This window comes from Miniopterus schreibersii, assembly GCF_964146895.1.
Source record: "Miniopterus schreibersii genome assembly, chromosome: 1".
Taxonomy (NCBI): Eukaryota; Metazoa; Chordata; class Mammalia; order Chiroptera; family Miniopteridae; genus Miniopterus; species Miniopterus schreibersii.
Genome location: NC_138101.1, coordinates 99,957,537 through 99,968,188, shown reverse-complemented (window position 1 = coordinate 99,968,188; position 10,652 = coordinate 99,957,537).

The window sequence follows — 10,652 nt, the reverse complement described above, 5'->3', positions numbered from 1 at the left end:
AAAAGCCGTGACAATCATTTTTCTGCAGGACTCAATTCTCCAGTGGAATTCTGAGAAAGACTCTGGGGAATCTAGTGTCTAAGTTAGAATCATGGCTGTATGGAATCAACTCTTTGTGAGGTACTCAAATGCCTGTGTTGGAGATGCAGCCTCTAGTGTTTACACTCAAAGTACTTCCTAATCCATTAAGAGGTCCACCCATCACATCGACCAGGTGAAGTTGCTGCTTGCCTTCAGTTAGTTTCTCTTGGATTCAGCACCATCTTTGGCCTTCATTCCCCCTTTCTCAGTGCCAGTGCAACACATGCACACTGTAAATCCTCATTCTAGTCTCTGTTCTGATGGTTACTGCTTCTCTGACCTTTTCTAATCTCTCCTAGTCCACATTAGGAATAATAATATGAGTCCTTCGTATCTCACAGGAGGACACAATAAAATGATCTTGAATTTTATAAAATATAAAGCCATATAACTATTGTATGATTCAGCAATTTTAATTGTAGATATGAGCAATGGATCTAGATGGATCCACATAAACATGGGGTTCAAATCCAGATGAACACAGCAGGTTATACATCCAATTTGGGCAGCCAGGGAAGTCGGCACAAAGCACCAGTGATCAGGACACTTGATACTGTCAAGAATAACACATAGAAAAAAATATAAAAAAACTATATATTACAATTTGGAAATAATAGTAGTAATAATAATAATAATAGCTTAAAATTATTGAGCACATGTTATATATCAGACAGTGTTTTAGGTACTTATTTAATCCCTGCAACATCTCCATAAAATAGGTACTATTATTTTCTTCTCCATATTATATTAAGGAAATTAAGCCCTAGAAATTATAAGTGACTTGCCCAAGGTGACACAAGCAATGATTGACATAGTGACATTTTGACTCCAGAGTGAATATTCCTATCCTCTCTTCTAGGCTGCTTTAAGTCAGATACTGATAAAGTACTTGTCAGTAGAATGACCTTAAAAGGTGGGATGGCAAAGCGAGATAAGGTTATGAGAAACAACCAGAATTTAATTGAATATCATTTTAATATATTTCTGAGTTATAAGCTCCTATCAGATATGAAGCACATGAAAAAATGCAAGATTTTGTCATATTCAGAGATATTTAGAGCTAAGTGAAAGAATGTTTAATATCTTAAGAGTCAAAGAAATTCAAAATCCAAACAAGTACTGTTGCAGCCTGAATGGGTTATAAGGAACTCAAGAGCCACTTCTCTTTTGCTCTGAAGTTCCCGTTATGGACTGTAAATAGGACTCAGTAGGCCCCATCAGGAATTCCATGGGGCCTACTGAATCCCATGGAAAAATTAAAATTGAAAATAAAGGAGAGGAAAGGGATAGAGAACTAGAGAGATGAGTTGAATAAATGTTGAAAAGGTTGTTACTTTGAGATATCTGATGACTTTAACATTTTATTTCAGGGAACAGAGCCTAATTAAGCTAAATACATTGTTTGTGCTAACCTTAATTTAATTACATTTTCTCTGTATGATGTGACTAATTATTAATGATTATTATTGAATTCAGCAGATTAAATGTGTAAATACACAGGTCAGATGATATTATTAGAGCCTACTATTTATTGAGCCCATACATATCAGATATTTTGGTGAGTATTTATTGTACATTTATTTTATACAACAACTCTGTTCTATGTCCTATATCTTCATTTTACACATGGAAAAATGGGGCTTACAGAGGTTAAATCATTTATTTACTCAAGGCTACCTGCCCCTTGGCTAGTAAGTGACAGAGGTTGGATTGAACTAAAGTCCATCTGATGCCGAGGCCATACTGGGCATGTCTACCATTTCAGCAGTGGCATAGCAAGGTTGGGGGGTGGCTCTCAGAGCGGTTTGCCCTGACAGGGAGGAGCACTGTATCTCTGACATAGTTTAGAAACATAGATAGTGTTAATAGAAAGCAGACCGGCTTTAAGTCAGTTTTGTTATTGTTTTAAAATTCTCTGCACACAATGCACCATCTTATTGTCTGCATCCAGGGCAGTGAGAAAGTGGGAAAAGCAAGGAAAGGAAAAGAGAGAAGCTAATACATGGTTACTACTGTGGGCAACTGTGACTCATTTTCACTGGGAACCTCTGAGAAACTGTGTCGACACGCCTCAGAACTGTCCGAGCGGTCAAGGAGGATGGGATGGTTACCCACCAGCCTCTGTCCTCATTGGCTGGGGGTATGAGGGTCTATTCCAGAAATATCTGAGTTGAGCCTTCTTGATTCTCAGCAAGTTCCTCATTAAAGAAAGCTCTCAGGTAGAGAGGTAGAGATACAGGTACATGAGGTGGGAAGCTGTTGAGAACTGCTAACTTCAAGTGAATTTAAGGAGGGCAGGAGGATCTGTGGTTAGGCATCAACAATATCACTATACCACAATGTGTTTTAAGGAACATGCTGTGGTCATCTGGTCACCTGAGGTATCATGTTGAATGCTTAAGGAACTTGGTTGTATTTTAATTAACGGAGTAGGCAGCTTGGATTTATATTTGTATCCTGGCATAGCTATTTGGAAACTGACTTAAGCAGGTCAGTCTTTTGTGTCTGGGTTATTGATGGAAAGGGAGAAACATTTTCTGAGCAGTGTCTGTTATCTCGTCTATTAAAATATTTTCAAAGAACAACAGAGACTTCCTGATCATTAGTGGCAGTGGCATTTGCTCAGTTTTCAGCCTCTTTGACCAATTTGTTCATGCCGTGGTCTCCTCCCTCCTCTTCCCCCCCCCCTCCCTCTCCTTCTTTAATAGCTTTCACTGTCTTATTTCCAGGTAAAGGATGATGGCTGAAGTGAGGCAGGATTTTGGCCTGGAGAAAAGCTTAGTCTACCTTAAGTTCATTTTGGTCAGCACATATGACTAATGATGGGCAACTTTAGACCGAAAGAAGGATTATTTTTTCTTAACATCTGATTCCTTTCCCTGAGAAAAATCCCTTGCACATAAAGCAGTTTAGATGAACATTGCTTTGTGCAGAGTGTGGTTGGTGATGTTCATGGCACCAAGATGAAATTTTACCTGCTCCTGTGGATAATGGTTGCATTGAATTAAAGAGCTTGACCCCAGGAGCAGCATAAGTTCATTCGGCAGTGGAGAGCAAACAGCTGCTGAATGGAGCAGTCACCCCTGTCTATTGTGGTAGGATCAGAGGCACACACAAGGAATGGCTACATCCAAAGAAATGGAAACTTTTATTCAGAAATTTAACAAGGGATTTGAGTATCAAATCAGAAGCTATGAAAACCTTATCAGGGAAAATATGAATTTGCACCAAATCACATTTCCCAAGAAAAGAAACTTTTAAAAGGAAACTTGAACTTTATAGTTGACAGGGTATTTGCTACCAGAAATTTGTAGAATTTTAGCTGCAACACTAATTTTAGCTGATTACCTTTTCTTTTTCACATTAAGCTTTGGTATTTAATTTGTCTGCACTCTGAAAAAAGAATACAGAACACCATGAACAAATGCATTTTAAGTCTATGTCATATTAGACAGGCTGATAGGTGGAAGAAGCCACACATATAGATGCCTACTGAAATTCCTCATTTATTTAGCCAGTAGTTCAGAAAATTCATGGAAGCATCATGGACACAGTGAGTAGGAGCAGATGCCACCTATCCTGGGCAGCTTTTCTGAGTCCGTAAAGTCCCAAAGTTAGAAAAAATGGTTGGTCAGCCTGGAGTGGCAGCAGTAGGAATGGAGAGAAAAATAATTTGGGGATATAATTTGGAGGCAGAAGAAGTAGAACTTGTTGATGGAGGGGATGTGTGGGTAGAGGCAAAGAGAATTCAAGGATGGAGAAAGGGAAGACCAGAAGAGGAGGAGTTTCCTTATCTTCTACCTGATCAAGTTTTTACTCAGTCCCTAGACATTCAAGCTCTTCCATGGCATGTCCCCAACCAGTTTGAATGCCTACTCCCAGCTAAGTAGTATTTTTTCTACTTGTTGAACATGTTTCCAGCATACTACAGGGTCTTTATCCATACCATTTGTTCAACCTAGAATGCCTTTTCTTCTCATCTTGATTGAAATCCTTCAAATGATGTGTCATATGCTAAATAACTTTGTAAGCAATGAGAATTCTATAAATATTAACTATTATTGCAAATTATTCAGTTCATAGATGGCTCCCTTTATCAAGCCACTTTTGTTATATTCTCCTCCTGCTTTGAAGCACTTTGTAGGATTGTGCATCTGACAGTTACAGTAGTCCTCACTTCTTGTCAATAGGTCCTTGGAAACTGTGACTTCAAGTGAAACAACATATAACAAACCCAGTTTGATCACGGACTAATTGATATAAACATGAGTTAAGTTCTTACCGTATATTTCTGGTCACAAAAACATCACCAAGCTTCCAAGCAAAGACCCAAAACACTTCTAATGTTAAACATTAAATTAAATGTGTGCTATACATAAATTTAAGAAAGATTAATATAAACAGGATAATTCTTTTCCAGCTCACTATTTCAATTCAGGGTCAAGGGTGGCCAAAGCCTTCTCTGGCAGCTCAGGGTTCAAGACCCACCCTGGATAGGATGAGTTTCCATCACAGGGCCATTCATACCACACTCAGGCTGGGACAATGGAGACATGTCAGTTGACTTGATGAGCATGTCTTTGGGATGTAGGAGGAAGCTGGAGTACTCAGAGAAAACCCATGCAACTATGGGGAGAACATCTAAACTCCATACAGACAGTGGCCCTGGCTGGGAATTGATTCCCCCACCCTCCATCAATGTTATAATGAAATGACACTGAGTGAAACAAAGGTATTTGAAGACCTACTGTATTTTAGTGGTATTACTTGTATACATAGTTTTTCTTTGTTATTATAAGTTCCTTGATAGTATAACTTTAAAAAATTATAAAATATAACAGGAAAGTGCATATAATTTAAATGTGTGTCTTAACAAATTATTGTAAAATGAACAGCTGTGAATTCTCTCAAAGGTCAAGAAATAAATGGATGAGATTGATAATATCAGTAAGTGCCTTTTACAGATTATTTGAATCAGTGAATATTCTCAAACTCACATCTTACATTTGCATGTTTTCCTCCTGTTTTATATCCTAAAGGTGTTCCTTCTATATTGAACTGATGTCTTCAAAAGTTTTCTGAATACATTTTATCACACATTTTAATTAAAAGAATATTGGATTATAGTTAAATTAAAGAGGCTTTTGCTTCTGACCAAAATAGGGTTATAGGAACTGGATGTATCCACCTACTAGAACAACTAAAATCAAGCCCAAACTGGTAGAATAAAAGAAATGGACATTACGTCAGTTATTGTAACTGTGTTTCATATGTTCAAAAAGTTAGAGGTAAGATTGAGCATGTTAAGGTATTTAAGATATCAAAGAGGCCTAAACTGAACTTCTAGAGATGAAAACCTGAAGGGACTTACAACAGAATAAACCTTGTGGAAGGAAAGGTTAGTGTGCCTGAATACATAGTAGTATAAATTATCCAAAATGAAATACAGAGATAAAAATGGTTACACAACCTCTCCCCATCAAAACAGAACACGAGTGAACCAGTGGGACACATCAATTGGTCAAATATACAGGGTGGGAAAAAGTAAATTTATAGTTGTTTGTATGGAAAATAATACAATAATTAATAAATAATAATTTAAGAATAAAGTCTGTGTTTCACATACTCACAACTGTAAAACAATTTTTTGCCCACTTTGTGTGTATAATCGACGTCTCTGCACAACAAAAGGACAGAAAAATATTTGAAGAAATAGTGACTGATTTCGGGCTAGGTAGCTCAGTTGGTTAGAACATCATTCTGATATGTCAGGGTTGTGGGTTTGATCCCCTGTCAGGGCACATACAAGAAGCAACCAATGAATGTATAAATAAGTTCAGCAACAAGGCAATGTTTCTATCTCCCCCACTCTCTTTCAAAATGAATAAATTTTTAAAATAAAAATAATGACTGAAAAAATCTTCAAATTTATGAAAGCTATATACCCACAGGTCTAAGAAGCTCAGTAAATCCAAAACAAGTGCACAAAGAAAACTAAACCAAAGCATATCAAAACAGATGTTTGAAACCAAAGATAAAGAGAAAATCATAAAAGCAGCCAGAGGGAAAGAAACTGCATTTCATAAAAAGAACTAACACACAACAACTCCAAATCTATGGGACACAATGAAAGCAGTCCTGAGAGGGAAGTTCATAGCACTACAAGCCTCACTCAAAAAACAAGAAAAACTTCTAATAGACTCTCTAACCCTACAACTTAGAAACTTAGAAAGAGAACAACAAGAAAAGCCCAGAGTAAGTAGAAGGAAGGAAATAATAAAGATCAGAACAGGAATAAATGACATAGAGACTAAAAAAAAAAAATAAAAAAAAATGCAAAAGATCAATGAAATCAAGAGCTGTTTCTTTGAAAATATAATCAAGATTGATGAACCTTTAGCCAGACTCATCAAGAAACAAAAAGAGAGGATGCAAATAAACAAAATCAGGGATGAAAGAGGTGAAATAACATTTGACCCAATAGAAATACAAAGAATTGTAAGAAAATACTATGAACAACTATAGGCCACCAAGCTGGACAACATGGATGAAATGATAAATTCCTAGAAAAATACAACCTTCCAAAACTCATTCAGGAAAAGTCAGAAAACTAGAATAGGCCAATAACTGCTGATGAAGTTGAAATAGTAATCAAAGGGATCCCAGCACACAAAACCCCTGGCCCAATGGCTTCACAGGGGAGTTTTACCAAATATTCAAAGAACTAACACCCTCCTCAAACTGTTTTCAAAAAATCCAAGAGAAAGGACCACTTCCAAGCTCTTTTTACGAGACCAATATTAGCCTAATTTTCCTAAACCAGATAAAGACACTACAAAGGAAGAGACTTACAGGCCAATATCCCTGATGAACATAGATGCTAAAATCCTCAACAAAATATTAGCAAATCGGATCAAGCAATATATTAAAAATATCATACACCATGACCACATGAGACTTATTCCAGGGATGAAAGACTGGTATAATATCCGCAAATCAATAAATGCAATACATCATAAACAACCTGAAAGACAAAAATCACAAGACCACATCAATAAATGCAGAAAAAGCATTTGACAAAATCCAACACCCATTTTTGATAAAAACTCTCAGCAAAGTGGGAATAGAGGTATCATTCCTCAACATAATAAAGGCCATTTATGACACACCTACAGCCAACATCATACTTAATGGGAAAAATTAAAACCATTTCCCCTAAGAACAGGAACAAGACAGGAGTATTCACTTTCACCACTCTTATTCAACATAGTACTGGAAGTCCTAGCCACAGTGATCAGACAAGAAGAAAACATAAAATGCATCCAAATTGGAAAGAAGGAAGTAAAACTGTCATTGGCAGATGACATGATATTGTATATAGAAAAATCCTAAGGACTCCACCAAAAAACTACTAGATTTAATAAATGAATTCCGCAAGGTAGCAGGATACAAAATTAACACCCAGAAATTGATGGCATTATTATAGACCAATAATAAACTCTCAGAAAGGGAAACTAAAAAAGAAATCCCATTTACAATTTCTACTACAAAAATAAGATACTTAGGAATAAACTTAACCAAAGATGTAAAAGACTTGTACTAGGAAAACTACAGGACACTGAAAAAAGAAATAGAGGAAGGTATAAACAAATGGAAAATATACCATGTTCATGGATTGGAAGAATTAACATCATTAAAATGTCCATACTACCCAAAGCAATCTAATTCAATGCAATACCTATTAAAATACCAACAGCATATTACACAGATCTACAACAAACACTTCAAAAATTTATATGGAACCAAAACAGACCTCAAATAGCCATGGCAACTTTGAGAAAGAAGAAGAAAGTTGAAGGGATCACAATACCAGATATCGAGTTATACTACAAAGCCATTGTAATGAAAATAGCCTGGTACTGGCACAAGAACAGACATATAGATCAGTGGAACAGAACAGAGACCCCAGAAATAAACCCAAGGCATTATGGTCAGTTAATATTTGACAAAGGAGGCAAGAACATAAAACGGAGTAAAGACAGCCTCTTCAATAAATGGCATTGGGAAAATTGGACAAGTACATGCAAAAAAATGAAACTAGACCACCAACTTACACCATACACAAAAATAAACTCAAAATGTATAAAAGACTTAAATGTAAGACATGAAATCATAAAAATCCTAGAAGAAAATGTAGGCAGCAAAATCTCAGACATCTCTTGTAGCAATATCTTTGCTGATACATTTCCTAGGGCAAGAGAAACTAAGGTGAAACTAAGGAGAAAATAAACAAATGGGCTACATCAAAATAAAAAGCTTCTGCAAAGCAACAGAAATCATCAACAAAACGAAAAGGGAGCCCACTGTATGGAAGAATGTATTTGCCAATGACACATCTGATAAAGGATTAATATCCAAAATATATAAGGAACTCATACAACTTAACAAGAGAGAGATAAACAATCCAGTTAAAAAATGGGCAAAGGACCTAAATAGACACTTCTCCAAAGAGTACTTACAGATGGGTAAGAGACATGAAAAAATGGTCAAAGTCACTAATCATCAGAGAAATGCAAATTAAAACCACAGTGAGGTATCCCTTCACACCTGTTAGAATGGCTACCATCAACAAAACAATGAATGACAAGTGCTGGCAAGGGTGTAGAGAAAAAGGCACCTTAGTACACTGCTGGTGGGAATGTAGACTGGTGCAGCCACTATAAAACACTGTATGGAGGTTCCTCAAAAAATTAACAAATTGAGCTGCCATTTGACCCACTTATCCCGCTTCTAGAAATATATCCTAAGAACTCCAAAACACCAGTTAGAAAGAACTTATGCACGTCTATAGTCATAGCAGCACAATTAACAATAGCTAAGATATGGAAACAGCCCAAGTGACCATCAATAGATGAGTGGATAAAGAAAGTTGTGGCATATTTACACCATGGAATACTATGCAGCTGTAAAAAAGAAGGATCTCTTGTTTTTGGGAAAGGATGGAGGGAACTGGAGAGTATTATGCTAAGTGAAATAAGCCAGTCAGAGAAAGACAAGTATCACATGATCGCACTTATTTGCGGAATGTAATAAACAAAATAAACTTGAACAAAATAAATCCAGAGACATAGAAGCATAAAACAGACTGACAAATCTCAGAGGGAAGGTGGGGATGGGGGAGTGGGTGGGGAGAGATTTATCAAAGAACTTATACGTTTATAAGTATAAACTTATATGTTTATAAGTATAAACATGGACACAGGCATTGGTATGAGGAAGGCCTGGGGGTGGAGTGGATGCCAGGTGGAGGGGTCAATGGGGGTAAAGGGCGACATCTGTAATATTTTCAACAATAAAGATTAAAAATAAATACATAAAAAGACTAAAGATAAGAATGTACATAGCCTTCTATAGGAAGCAGTGCAAACCAAAAGCCGATGCAGTAACATCTTTTTATTTGATTTTTAAAAATATATCTTTATTGTTGAAAGTATTACAAATGTTCTCTTTTTCCCCATTGACCTCCTCCCACCTGTAACTCTTCCCCCAGGCCTTCACCCCACTATTTTGTGTGTCCATGGTTATGCATATATGGATATAAATATTTTTCTTAACTTCTCCCCACCTACCCATCCTCGCCTTTCCTCTGATATTCGTCAGTCTGTTCCATGCTTCTATGTCTCTGGATGTATTTTGTTCATCTGTTTATTTTGTTCATTATATTCCACATATAAGTAAGATTATGTGACACTTGTCTTTCTCTAACCGGATTATTTTGCTTAGCGTGATACTCCCTAGGTCCCACTTTGCTGTTTCAAAGGGGAAGAGAGCCTTCTTTTTTACAGCTGCATAGTATTCCATTGTGTAAATATCTGAGAAGTTGCTTTATATGATTTCAATCTTCTTGAACTTGAAGAGACTTATTTTGTGTCCTAACATGTGGTCTGTCTTTGAGACTGTTCCATGTGTACTTGTGGAGAATGCTTATTCTGCAGCTTTGGAATGAAATGTTCAGTAAATGTTAATTAAATCCATCTGATCTAGTGTGTCATTTAGAGTCACTGTTTCCTTGTTGATTTTTTTTTCTGAAAGATCTATCCAGTAAATTCAATGAGGTGTTAAAGTCCCCTACTATGATTGTATTGTTGTCAATCTCTCATTCAAAGTCCTCCAGAAGTTTTTGGGTTTATTTTTTTCCAGTCTGTGTGAGTCTTTTGTTCTGAGGTGGGTCTCTTGTGGATATATTTGGGTCTTGTTTTCTTATCCATTCAGATAGCCTATGTCTTTTGATTGAGGCAGCTAATTCGTTTATGTTTAAGGTTATTATTGATAGGTACTTATCTATTGCCATTTTATTTTTTTATGACTATGTTTCTCATTTTCTCTATTTCAACTTCTTATTACAACAGTACCTTTAGCATTTCTTGCAATGCTGCTTTGGGGTTGATAAATTCTTTAAGCCTTTTTTGTGTGTGGAAAGTTCTTTATTTCATCATCTATTTGGAATGATAGCCTTTCTGGATAGAGTAGTCTTGTTTTCAGATCCTTGTTTTGCATTACCTTGAACGCTT